At 40.6% G+C, this 14,235-nt stretch overlaps 1 protein-coding gene across 3 annotated transcripts in view; it reads right to left on the bottom strand.

Moving 5' to 3' along the window:
* Positions 1-14,235, bottom strand: part of ctnna2 (catenin (cadherin-associated protein), alpha 2) — a 524,553-nt gene that overhangs the window by 182,988 nt on the left and 327,330 nt on the right. The window contains exon 1 of one of the 3 annotated variants that reach the window (XM_034291172.1): positions 14,127-14,210. The exons of the other annotated variants lie outside the window; for them this stretch is intronic. The gene's annotated coding sequence lies outside the window, so the exon portion shown is untranslated. Of the gene's footprint in view, positions 1-14,126; positions 14,211-14,235 lie in introns of those variants that run through there. 3 annotated transcript variants of the gene reach the window in all.

A 14,235-nucleotide genomic window follows, 5' to 3' on the forward strand; every position in this document is an offset into this window, starting at 1 on the left:
GTCCCACCAGCAATCAATTGTCCAGGGAAGGGTCATTATTAAAACAGCAATTTAGCCTTGTTAAGAAATAAATAGATACAAAATAAATGCAGTCAGACGATGTCACGCGGAAGTCGGTCAATAAAGGACAGCGGTGATTGGATTGGAATGTGGGGATAATATGAGGAGTGTACCCATTGGTTAGACCCACAGACAAGTGGGTATCCCACTTTTGCCCATTTTACCTCCGTCCATTTTTTAATGTGAATTAATGGAAGTGATCATAGATGTGTGACCGCAGTCCTTTTTTTCGCTTACACATTCTAGAAACAACGTCCGAGGAGAGCGTTTAAGACAGGAAATCGATTACACGTCGCATATTGCCGAACATTAAATTCCCATTGTATATTTAATGCTGTGTATTGCAAGATCAATGGCGCTGCATATTTAAACATGTATTTGTAACAGTGTCTTTGATCCTTTTTCTCTTCTAAGGGGCCCTGCCCCCATTACCGGTACGTCTGTGAATGCCCAGGGGCTTGACATTGTTTCCTACATATTTTTATATTTATTTTCCATCCCTTGTTCAATGGTAAGCAATAGCCCTGATAAGTCATATTAAAACCACTGGCAGTGCACTTTCATATAATGGTGTGCTTTATTGGAAATGAGCAAGCGTGGATTACACTTTAACTGGATGCAGCCACTAAGTAATAAGCGTCGGACAGGAAAAGCTTGGATTTAAATTGAGTTTCATTGAAAAAAGCTTATCTACTGGTAGAGTCATGGGGGTTGAACAAACATTTGGATCCACTTCAATTCAAACTCTAGACATGCTTGGGAAGGTCAAGACTATTATTGCATGTTCTTTATTTTCCAATGTCCGTGTGATTTGAACATCTGTGCATAATCTAGCCGATTCTTTGCATTTCTCCACAGACGGCTGGCAATTTGGGTGTTTGCAATGAATCTGTAATCCTTGCTCCATCTTAACGCCTCAGATGTGGATTTATGGACTGCATACATGGTGCAAATCTTTGTGTATCCACCTTTAACACTCAGCGACATTCCGTTAAAGACTCCTGGGTCATTTCTCGCCTGGCCCATGCAAGTAGAGGTACAAATGGGACATAAGAGCAGAGGGCAATGTTATTTGGTATCAAAGACATTGCAGGTAGAAATTAGTTTGTTTCCACACAACAGAGAAAGACAGAACGAGACAGAAAAAGTGAAAGAAAGCAGGCAGGAGAGGAGTGACAAAGAGACAGAAACAGACATACAGTAAGAGGAAAATATGTGAGTGTTCCAGCAGTGGTGAGCCAGCAGTTGGATGATGATGAAAGAACTCAGAGTCAAGAAGGAGTCAAGAGGATTCCCCCCACAGCCCATCTAAATGATGCTGCCACAGACCTTGGCTGACACAGACATGAATGTGCAGGATTTTTTTCCAGATCAAAAAGAGGCTTAGGTGAAGGGAGTGGGCCACAACATACCAGTGGGCGTGGCAAGGGTTGTGGCCATAGGTGACGTCGGCCCATAGCCCAAAATAATGTAAGAATTTCACAGGCCCCTTTGCATCTTGATCATGTTTAAAGGGATGTTCAGGTCCACCATTGGCACCCCATTCTCTTCACAGATGAGAGCATGTTCACATTGCTCACATGTGACAGACGTGAAAGAGTCTGGAGATGCCGTGGTGAATGTTATGGTGCCTGCAACATCATACATGCTGTTAGGTACCGGGATGAAATCCTCAGACCCATTGTCAGACCTTATGCTGGTGCAGTGGGCCCTGGGTTCCTCCTGGTGCAGGACAATGCACAGCCTCATGTGGCCAGAGTGTGTAGGCAGTTCCTGGATGACGAATGTATTTATGCCATTGACTGGCCCTCACGTTCCCCAGACCTGAGTGCAATTGAGAACCTCTGCGACGTTATGTATCGGTGCATCCAAAGCCGCCAAGTAGCGCCACATAATGTCCAGGAGGTCACTGATGCCTTGATCCAGGTGTGGTTGGAGATCCCCCAGGACACCACCTGCTCATGCCCAGATGTAGTCGAGAGTGCATACAGGCACGTGGGGGACATACACATTACTGAGTCACATTATGAGTTGCTGTGATGAAATTCATGCAAGTTCGAACAGCCTGTGATTTAAATTGTTTCCTTTGATTTTCGGGGTGAGTTTGAATCCAGCCCTCAATCGTTTGGTCGTTTCGGTTTCCATTGACCGTTATGTTCAAGTTCAGTTCAAGTTCAGTTCACTTTGTTCTCAGTGAATTACACAATATCCAGTAAAGATTTAGATTTTTAATACATTTCCTTAATCGAGACTCAATGTGTGATTTAAGTGTTCCCTTAATTATTTTTGAGCAGTGTATATATGATTAACAAGCAATTTAGTAATTATTCAGAAACTAGTTGCTATGAATAAATGCACTGTCAGTCGTCTTCATATGAATGAATTGTTTGTCACTGAGTCAGTGTTGCTGATGCAAAGTCGGCCCTTCGTTCCCAAACCACAAGCAACACATTTAGGAAACAATTATGATTCACCAGGGAACTGTTAGTGAATCGTTAAACTGTTGGTTCCTTTAAAACTAACCTTCACCTTGGGTGATCCCAGATGTGTGAATATTCGATCCGTTAACTGGTTGCATATGTCAGATTTATCGCATGACTCGTTAGGCAGAGAAAAGCTGTGGCAATGAAACCTTGTCTTCTTAATCAACTGTGTCAGTGTACTGGTGAAGGGACAGATCAAATAGGCCGATAGATGGAAGGTTTGCAAAGTTATTTCATGCTCCCTTGTAAAAGTATTTTAGTAGTTTATTTTGATACATAGTGTGCATTCTGTATTTTGTCGTTTTTTTATGCATTTAAAATTAAGGTATTTGGAATTTCATTTTAAAATGCATGGGCAAAGAGACATTTTGATGTCTGTTTGCCCATCTCTGAACACAGTGTCATTCTGCACAATGAAATTCTTGTGACATGCCACACAACATCTACATAGTAAGAATTAAGAAATATATAAAGCAAAAATTTTGCAATAATACACCTAAGTGTAAACTGGCATTTTTAAAATGCTAGTCAGAGCAACCTATCTTCAAATAGCTTATTGAGGTTAAAGTTCACACCACCTCGATGACATCAATGCTGAAAAACCAAAGCTGTGTATGGTGGCAAGGGAATAGTTCGCTATTGTGAGTTTTAATTCTGTCAATTCCGCCGGCTGTTTCATCAGTGTACAGTTTAAAAAGTCGATGCTACCGGAATAGATTACTGAATATGGTTTGAAGTGTTTGGAGATTGTTTGGAAAAAAAAAACTCTATGGGCCTTCTTGAACATCTGTTGGTAAGTGACATTTCAGAAAAATATGAATATTGGACGAACTCTCCCTTTAAGATAGTTTTCTTGAAATGTTACTATCGCCTTTAATTCTTATCATTTGCACATCTACAGCTTCGGAAAAAAATTAAGAGACCAACTTTATCTATCATTTCCAATTAGTTGTAACCAATCAGCTGTGTTGTGACAAGATAGGTTTGGTATACCAAAAAAAAAATCTAACACATTAAGAAGGAAATAAATTCCATTAATTTACTTTGAACACTCATTTATGTGTTAGCACTCCATCACACTCAATTACCAAGGTCGAACCTGTAGCTTTAGCCTACTATGGAACTGGTTGGTTATGCTAAGGCCATATATGACTAAAGCAACACTCTGCTTGTTATCTTGCTGCAACTTGCTAGTTCATCATTCGGAATGAGACGTCTATTTTAGGCAAACAGGAGTCACAAGTGACACTTAACGAAAAGGAATGCCCATCACTACTAACTAGTACCACTAGGTCCTTCCGCCCAAGCTCCTGGGGATGACATTTTTGGGAGCTCATTGTCTAACTTTGATTTTCTTAAATGACACACAATCCAGGCCCGGATATCTGCAGGGGAGATAACTGAATTCTATCAAACATGTCTGCCCTATATCGGATGGAGTACTGGTTTTGTAAAGCCGAGCTTTAATGCATTTTTCTCATTAGGCAAGCTGAAACAAAACTTTCTAGCAGCCCACTTAAGAGGTTCTACAGCAGAAAAAAACCCTGATGTGACAAACCAGCTCAGAAAAACACACACTCAGATCCACAACGAAAAAGCATTTAGAGTTTAACCTCATACCAGACACATACACATACACACACACACTTTAGGAATCTAAATCCTTGTGTAACCCTAAACAAAAATGTTTGAAGGTTTTGATGGCAGTATTCACAGACTTCACTGCCAAAGGGCCTGCTGGGAGTTTATTATGGCATCATTACCCCTGTCAGTTGCCAGGTCCCTGTGACAAAGGTGGCATGGGGTGGGAGAACTGGAGGGCTGGTTTAATTATGCAAAGGACAGAGGTAGACTGTATAGTCTAGACTAACAGACCAAATAGAATATACATTTTGAAATGCTCTTGTTTGCATTTCGGTGAAAGTCTATAATGAAGCCCTAAATTCATTTCAGTCAAGTTTTCTGAAATAGCTCATACAGCTCTTATGAACCCTAAAAATGGAAGTTTTCTCTTTTCAATCATCATAATATATTTTATGTTCAATCTTCTCTCTAGGGACCACACTCAGTACTAGCCAACCAAACTCTCTTTGTTGTGATATGAGAGTGAGCATTTAAACTATGCTACATCTTGAGTTTAGCAAACATAATTTAATTATTATAATTGGAGTTTGCCATTGCAGAGTGGTGAATGAATGAGCTGTGAGAAATCTCGGGGTCGAAGAAACATCTTCAGGATTCATGATACTGCATCACGTGTAACGCTCTTAAAGCCAATACAATCGATTTTGCAGGGAAAAGGGCTGATTTTATGTTTGAACACACACACACACACACACTCAAACACACAAGTAATTAGACACACGCATACACAACCCTAACAAAGTTTGTCTTGGTGGTGTGCCCCTTGGCTCGGCCCACTTCCCAGCGTACAAAATAATTTAATCTTATTTGTCACAACGAAACAGAGGATAGCCAGACTGCCAAAGTACAGCCAGAGACAGAAACATTAAGACAAAACACTGTTTCCTTTACATAGTGCCTAATGCAATGTCTAGCATTAACCGCCCAGCCAAACTCCACCCAATCTCATCATGTGCTCCTCCATATGTAACAAGATTGGCGTGCTAACTGCAAATTGCTACAAGCCTGGTCTTTGGCTTCACCAGATGGGCATCTAGGCACTAACGCAGAAAAGCGCCAGGTCTGATGGTAATGCTAACTTTATGGCTTTATTAGTACCAGTCTCCAAATCAGATGCTAATGCACCAGTGCTAAGATCCAGGTCAAATGCTAATTCTCCAGTAGCCCCATGTAGGAGCCTTGGGAGCAATCAGGCACAAACCCAGCAGCTGACAGGAATGAATGAATGAGATACGACCAGGAAACAAGCAGAGGCATCACACTTCTTTGTTATGACTCACTGAAATGAAAGAAAGAACAACAAATATTGGACCAACAACTTTAACCTAAAAGAGGAAGTTTACATTTTTTGGTCAATTTAAATTTCAAACCCACACACAACAAAAAAGGTTGAAATAACTGAAAACAGTAAAAGTTACGAGTTAACAATACAGAAACAAACATGTTCCACCTCGGTTATTTGATCCAACGACCTTTTGGTTATTGGTCAGATGTTCTAACCACTGGGATACCAGCCGTCCAAAGGTCATATTTAATGGAATAGAGCCAATTGGATGAATCCCCCTCAATTCCACCCTTTATCTCCATTCCCTTCTCCTTCACCAACCGATGCCCAGCACTTCTCTTCCCACTCCTCCCCCTCGTTCACCTTCCTCAATGGGATTCTCTGTATTTGCTGACGTCTGTGGTCTTGGCCAAGCCCCAGCCCCCTAACCGATTCACAGTTAGAGCCCAACACCAGCTAGCGAGCCATCAAACCCAGCATCAGATCAGGGTGAGCCTTAATCGATATGGTGCACAGCAGCAGTCTGTTGTCTCTTTGTGAAAAAGACAAAGCACATACACACACAAAAATGTACACTCCTCTGAGCAGGTGCACACTCTGTGACCCCCACCAAGCTCCTGACAAAAACAATTTACAAAATGGCCACCCTCCATTTCTAGCTGTGTAATCGGCTCAGAAAGAAGACCGAAAAATAGACGATTTGAAAAGCAAAGCAACGCTCAAGCCTAATTACCCATTTAGTTAGCAAAGCGAATGCATAATGTGATGCAAGGCTGTACTCAGAAGGTCAAACGCAACAAGTCACTGTCTATGCATCACTTTCATTTGGGGGAAAAAAGAAAGACAAAAAACAAACATGTGTCTATCAATAGTGTTATTTTCAATTTCAATTATATGAGTTGAGTTTGCCTGTGTTACTATGGCAACTCAGACTACACTTTGATCTTTGTTTGAATATGGATCAGCTTTTAAAGTGTTCTGGGAAAATTGTCACAAGCTGTCTTTCAAAGCCATTTGAGACTATTTTCACACCCTACTTTACATTGAAAAAAAATTGCAAATCTCAATCACCCATCTCCTATATGCACATTCCTCTGGAAGCAACACATTGATTGTTCCTTGCAAAATCAATATCAGCCAACCAATTAATAAAAAAAAAAACTGCTCATGGGATGGTGATGGTTGATGAAGCAACTGACAATAAAACAAACTGCTAAAGACTAAAAAAGTTAGTTAAAACAATTAACAACAAATTGAGTTAATGTATGTTAACCAACTCGCAAAGACGCAAGATAACGAAAACTGCTAAAATAAGCTATTTAGAAGTACTATTGGGAACATTTGTAAACTGTATTTTCAACTGCATACAACAAAGCAAGTATTTTGTAACTGATTAAACATTATCTTTAAAACTGCTGATGAGAAAGTCAGTTCAGTCACAATATCTGACACAGACCCTCCACCAAACCCATTCACTAACATTGAAATTACACTCTATTTAGGATTGAGCATACACCCGAGGTGTATTTCAAATAATATCCAATGATTAAAACAGTAATAATAATCATCAACAAAATATCAATTACAAACTCTCCTGGTAAATTTCTACAAACACTTGCTAAAATACTCTGCACAACATCTGTAACAACCAATGCATAACATTCCCCAAACATTAACAATTAAAGACATAACTAAATGTGTGAAAGTTTCACACAATCATTCTATGATAATGAGCGTAAGAAGGGGGAAAAAAATAGAAAATGTTCCGCAAATCAACCAACGTTCTGGGATCTTTCACAGTAGCAATTTGGTCTACTGGGTATTCCCAGAGTAACAACCGATTTCTTTGAGAAAGGAAGAAGGAACAGTTAATAGAGGAATAGAAAAACATCCATAACACAGATAACACAACGAGAGCTCGCTATCCATTACTTGCCCAGCACTCTCCAGGGGCCGGTTTAATCGGCGAGTTTGACGAGACAGATCACTGAGATAAAGATATCTTGGACTGTGAGCATCTAGTGATAAGAGCCCATGAATTTCTCAGAATCAGCAAGCGCATTGCCTGGGCCTACATGTTTTCTGGTGTATGTTGGCTACTTACTCAATAACAACTAAACACACTCCATTTCTTATCTGGGTGCCATATATGGCCCCTCAATTCTAGGGAGCCGTTAGGAGGCACTGACCAAATAGATGAAGAGATTAACAGAGGATTATAGTGAGGAATGAAGACAGTGAAGAAATAAATAAAGAAAAAGAAACATAGAATTAGAGAGGAAGATAACAAGAAAGACACTAATAGTTTGGAGAAAGACAGATCAGGAAGAGCAAGATTAGATTAAATTAAATCAAATCCTTAGGGATTCTTCAAATGGAAACTGGTGCATCCTAAAACTGAACCCCAAAATGTACTTCAAAAAGATATCTGACTTCTTTGAAATACTGGTTGTCCACTGTTTGCTCCAGGACTACTTCAGAACACGGCTGGAATCCAAAAGGGATGAAAGGAATCAATGCTTTGTATTAGCTTTCCCGCACGTCTCCAAAAGCTAGCATTTTAGGATTTGTGGCACAAATACTGTCCAAGTCCAAAGACCTATTAACATTTTGTGTGCACTATATACACATTGTCCAAAAGTGAAATTGATGGTGAGGCTCAACATAAACCCTAATAGATGATTTAAACATGGTTTGTGACAAAGGCATCTATTGGCAAAATTGCTTAAGTTGAATATGTTTCATAAATGCCACAATCATGGTACATACAGGTGCTGGTCATAAAATTTGAATATCATCAAAAATATCATCATTTATTTCACTTGCATAATGTATACATTCATTCCACACATAATGCTTGCATAATGTATACATTAATTCCACACAGACTGATATATTTCACGTGTTTTTTCTCTTAATCTTGATGATTATAACTGACAACTAATGAAAACCCCAAATTCAGTATCTCAGAAAATGTGAATATTGTGAAAAGTTTCAATATTGAAGACACCTGGGGCCACACTCTAATCAGCTAATTAACTCAAAACACCTGCAAAGGCCTTTAAATTATCTCTCAGTCTAGTTCTGTAGGCAACACAATCATGGGGAAGACTGCTGACTTGACAGCTGTCCAGAAGACGACCATTGACACCTTGCACAAGGAGGGCAAGACACAAAAGGTCATTATTAAAGAGGCTGGCTGTTCATAGAGCTCTGTGTCCAAACACATTAATAGAGAGGCGAAGGGAAGGAAAAGATGTGTACAAGAAAAAAGTGTACAAGCAATAGGGATAACCGCACCCTGGAGAGGATTGTGAAACAAAACCCATTCAAAAATGTGGGGGAGATTCACAAAGAGTGGACTGGAGCTAGAGTCAGTGCTTCAAGAACCACCACGCACAGACGTATGCAAGACATGGGTTTCAGCTGTCGCTGATGAAAGTAAATTTAGCATTTCCTTTGGAAATCAAGGTCCCAGAGTCTGGAGGAAGAGAGGAGAGACACAGAATCCACGTTGCTTGAAGTCCAGTGTAAAGTTTCCACAGTCAGTGATGGTTTGGGGTGCCATGTCATCTGCTGGTGTTGGTCCACTGTGTTTTCTGAGGTCCAAGGTCAACGCAGCCGTCTACCAGGAAGTTTTTGAGCACTTCACCTGCACACAGTGCCAAAACTACCAGTACCTGGTTTAAGGACCATGGTATCCCTGTTCTTAATTGGCCAGCAAACTTGCCTGACCTTAACCCTATATAAAATCTATGGGGTATTGTGAAGAGGAAGATGCGATACGCCAGACCCAACAATGCAGAAGAGCTGAAGGCCACTATCAGAGCAACCTGGGCTCTCATAACACCTGAGCAGTGCTACAGACTGATCGACTCCATACTCCATGTAATTCAGGCAAAAGGAGCCCCAACTAAGTATTGAGTGCTATACATGCTCATACTTTCCATGTTCATACTTTTCAGTTGGCCAACATTTAAAAAAATATTTTTTATGTGTTGGTTTTAAGTAATATTCTAATTTTCTGAGAAATTGAATTTGGGGTTTTCATTAGTTGTCAGTTATAATCATCAAAATTAAAAGAAAAAAAACACTTGAAATATATCAGTCTGTGTGGAATGAATGTATACATTAAAAATACATTTAAAAAATTCACTTTTTTAATGGAATTACTGAAATAAATAAACTTTTTGATGATATTCAAATTTTATGACCAACACCTGTATATAACAATGTACATGTCGTAGGAAATCAACCTCTAAAGAACATTCTTGACCTTTGCAAAACATTTGAAATACTTTTGGATGATTTCGGTATGTGCAAAAAATGCTAATATAAAAAACAAAATACTAAAGCATGTTTTCCTCTCATACTTTGTCCAAGGACACCAATGTGCCACTTTGCAATTTTGTTGAACTATCCTTTTAAAACCATACTGACAGACCGTTTGGTATGATTTCAATACTTTCATAAACAACATTCAGTGTCAATTATTTCACATCACTCATATTATTTACAAAGAATGTGGGAAAAGGGTTCGAATTTGAATGTATCCCTGGGACAAACCTCTTCGCGATCCTTTAGGATATGTAAATTTCTTGTGTGTACAGAGCTTAAGACAGAGTGTACAAGCTGAATAAGTTTTGTGTAGAGCTGGTGCGTCGATCGGCGTATTGTTGTTGTTGTTGTCGTGTGTTCGCATGCAAACGGGGCATATGTGACTGTGTCACCGGGCAACATGCCACGACTGTAATGGTGCCTGAAAAGGCACTGGGTCCCAGTGTTCTCTTTTTTTTTTACCCCGCCTCTCCCAAAACTCTTTCCTTCTCGTCCCCAAACAGGAGTGCAGCTGTTTCATTAACGCTGTCCACACCAGATTGAGACCCACACCCTGCCTGACGGATCAGGTGTGACAGGGTGGCCCAGCGTCTCCCTGCCTTTTTTTTACCCTCCCAGCTGTGGAAGTCTCTTTTGATTGCTTTTTCCCGCCCTTGTCTGCCTGTCTCTTTCCCCCTCTGCTCTCCCTCGCTCTGTTTTTCTGCCCCCAAAACCCTTTTTTATGTTTGTATGCACGTGTCTGTTCACCTGGAAGCAGCCTGCCACCACCCCTGGCCTCTGGGTCTAATAGTTACAGGTGTGTAAGGGCCGAGCGAAAGCCACAGAGAGAGAATGAAAGACGGGAGAGACGATGAGAAAGAAACAACAAGAGGGAGAACGACAGGCAGACATTTTATTCACATCTTCATGACCACACAGAAACTTTTCAGCCTTCCTTTTACCTGTTAAGCACTTCGAAATGGATTTTATCTAGACATTACTGTGCTACATTAATGATGCTTTTTGTCCATTTGAAAAAGAGAGAAGTAGAGAAAAAATTATATTGTCATAACAAATTGGACAAAGGTACTTTTTTTCTCAATGGCAGACAAAAGGCAATAATTATTTGCACTTTATCTAGGGCTGATTACTCTACTTTTATCACCCGCCACATAATGTGATGGTAGTGGCAGAATTAGCATTGTGCCTATGATAATAATACATGTTTTATCTGCACATCGCACAGGATCACCACATAACTATTAATAAGAACTTGTCCAAAGAAGGCCCCACACAGTACTGAAGAGTTGACCATACAACAAACATGTTATGGCCAACCAAGATATTATTTTATTAATGAAAATTACTTAATAGGCTGATTAAATTGTTGGTTTTATTTTTGTTACTATTGGGATTCTCAGCACACCTTGTATGTGCCGGAATGGAATCCAATTTCCTTCATAGAGCTAAACCTGTTACCGTAACATTGGCTTTCAGGAGGTACCCTTGTTTGTCTGAACATTCCCAAGATAAGGTTATGTGTGAAACAAAGAAACGGTGGGAGCTGAAAGGATACCAAAAAGCAAGTTAAACAAGCAAGCCGAAGATGAAGTGTGCTCGTCCTTGAAGTAAGTGCCGGAAACAAACGTTTCTAGCTTGGCGTGAAATAGAGTGGAGATTTCACTAAAAACACCTCTGACACACATTTTACAACTAGTACCTAGAAAATACTGTTACTAAAAGTACACGCTATACGCTAAGTGGTTATCTATGAGTTGGTGAGCACAGTCCAGGATCAACATCAGCATAATTTGCTTTAAAAAAACTGACAGAAAGCTTTGTATGAAGGTCAAGGTCAACAGCATTTGCACTGATGTTAAGAACGATGTGGCAGGGCAGAGTGAGAAGGCCATTTGTAATACATTTGTTTATGGGCTTACCTGTATACACTCCTGTTTCTTTTCCTGACTTCTTTAATATTTTTGTTACTATCATCATCAAAATAAGTAAGCAGGTCCTGTTCAGCATCGAGGCAAAATGCATTATGGGTGAACGCCGCTGGTAAGAACTAAATGCCAAGAAAACTAAGCATAAACTATACCATCACTAAGCATAAGGAAAAACAAATAAAAAAAAAAAACATGCCATATTTCATGGGGTCAATGGTGTGGAGGCCTTGTATATTTATTGCATTACCCTGATTTTCTGAAACAGTATCAATGTAATCATAATGTACACTGTTAATGTAACAGGTTTTGCTATCCCACAGTCAGACTCAATGCTTTAACAGTCAGTGAAATGGGCACGTTTGGTTTGCTGGGTATCAGACAGGGACGAGAGACAGGCAAGCCATACAAGTCACACAGGCACTTGCTGAATTTGTCAGTAGCTGATTTGACACGGCGCGGCGAGTCCAAACCCGGCCCGAATCAATTATTAAAAAAAAAACAAGCTTGGCCCAATCCCTATGTGTCCCATCTGGTTCAGGCTGAAATTGAGGACTTGTAGACCCCTGTGGCCAGGGTGCTCCCACTCTCCTCCCGGCGGATTCAGGGGGTCATGGACACAACAATGACGGACATGGTAACAGAGCATATGTGGAACACACACACACAGTTCAAGCAAGGACCAACAGACCGGCAGGAAGCTTCATGATGAAAGGAGAGTTGTATAAACGGTAGTTGATTGCTACTTCAGGAACTGATGGACCATTTTATTGCACTTAAACCTGGTAGTCAAAAAAACGAAACATTTGTTACAACAACATTTATGTGCTATTTCTATAACATTATACAAAATATCTATCCAGCTAATCAGCTTGTTCCTGCTACATATGTCTGCCTCATACCTAGCGATAAAAGATAAAGCAAGCCAGTCTACTCACTAAGTGCCACAAGCAGCACATTTAATATGAACCCATATGTTAACAAATCTAATCTCGGTCCAAAGTAGTCCAGCCATTAGGGTTCCAATTGGGACGCGGATATGAAGAACCATAGGTCAGAGCCGGGTCTAGAGACCTTGCCTTACCCACAAACAAGCCTAGACGGTAGCTACGTTCCCCTTCTGAAAAAATGTGGGAACCCACAGCAGTTGGCCTTTATGTCTGTGGATGCTCTCACTATATCCTCTTAACACTTGAACCACCCAGAGACATGAAATAAAACTGTTGACTTTAACTCTGGAGGAGCTTTTGGATAAATACTATTATTCCAGAACCGCAGCAAGACAAACTTTCTCAGCTGATTGGGTCCACTTCTGTCTGTCTAAATATCACTGCTGACCCCTCCGACCACAGACACCTACTTTTCCCTAAACTCTCCTCTGGTGGGAGAAAGGCAGGTGGGCAGTTCAGGTAAATCAAGACCAAAATATCCTGCCACAACAGCTTATTTTCTCACGCTTTCAATCTGAAAAATGTGCCATCTGGTCCATACAAAAAACAGACTAGCCACCTCAAACCACCTCTGAACTGTAAACACCAGAAACGTGGTAGAACGCGTTAACACTCTATACTGAAACTGTGAATGGCTACATGAACCAGCTAGATTTGTATATCCGTCATCACCCAATGTATGTGAACTTCATGTGAACTCTGTCAGCAAAACACAAAATCTACTGCTAGCACCACCGTTACCCAAAGTTTAAGTATGTGTAAATGTACTCAAAAGATTAAGGTGAATCTAATTGTGATCCTCCATCTTTGTGCCTGGGCAATCTCTCTTTACTTCAGGGCACACTCTCCCTCCTTTCTCTCCCCCACACTCTCCCCCTCTGTCCTCTCGCACAGGGTTAAAAACACATTCTCTCCAGGGCTTAGCAACCTAGCAAAGCTGATCTTTTGCGTGAACCACCTCCTTTCATTTTAATGTGATACAATGTTGAGGATGAAATATCCAAAGCCCACATCCCTGATTCTGCCTAAAAAAGAAGAGCTTGTGGAGCCAGAGACTGTTCCCCTTTCTGTTTCCACTGCACAGGAGCCACACTTCTTTCACTCTGACTGGGGATTAGTGTTAAGACTCATCTCTCTTCCACTCCCCTCTCTCCCTCTGTCTCCCTCATCTGTATGACCCCCCCACCCCTTTTTGCTTTGAACACTAGTAGCAGTCACACTATAGTGCGGTTTTCTGTGGAGTTCACATCTCTCTCAGCCACAAAGCTGCTGGGAGTAACAGGTAAACCTGTTTTAAGTTCTTATCTAGACACGAGGACGTGGGGGGAACAGGTTCAACCAGATAGATTTATTGACACAAATAGAATACGATATAGTTCAGATGAAACAGTAGCAAAATGATATGCTTTAGGCGTTGGTAAAGAAAGATAAATAAACCAACCTGCTACCCATCGACTACACTTGTAGTAACCTAAAGGCAGTCTCAGAGTGGCCTGTCTGATATTTGCTTCTGGCGCTTTCTTCCTAGCCGACTTGGCTTAGTCCAGACG

The sequence above is a fragment of the Esox lucius genome, chromosome 25 (genome assembly GCF_011004845.1).
Source record: "Esox lucius isolate fEsoLuc1 chromosome 25, fEsoLuc1.pri, whole genome shotgun sequence".
Lineage (NCBI taxonomy): Eukaryota > Metazoa > Chordata > Actinopteri > Esociformes > Esocidae > Esox > Esox lucius.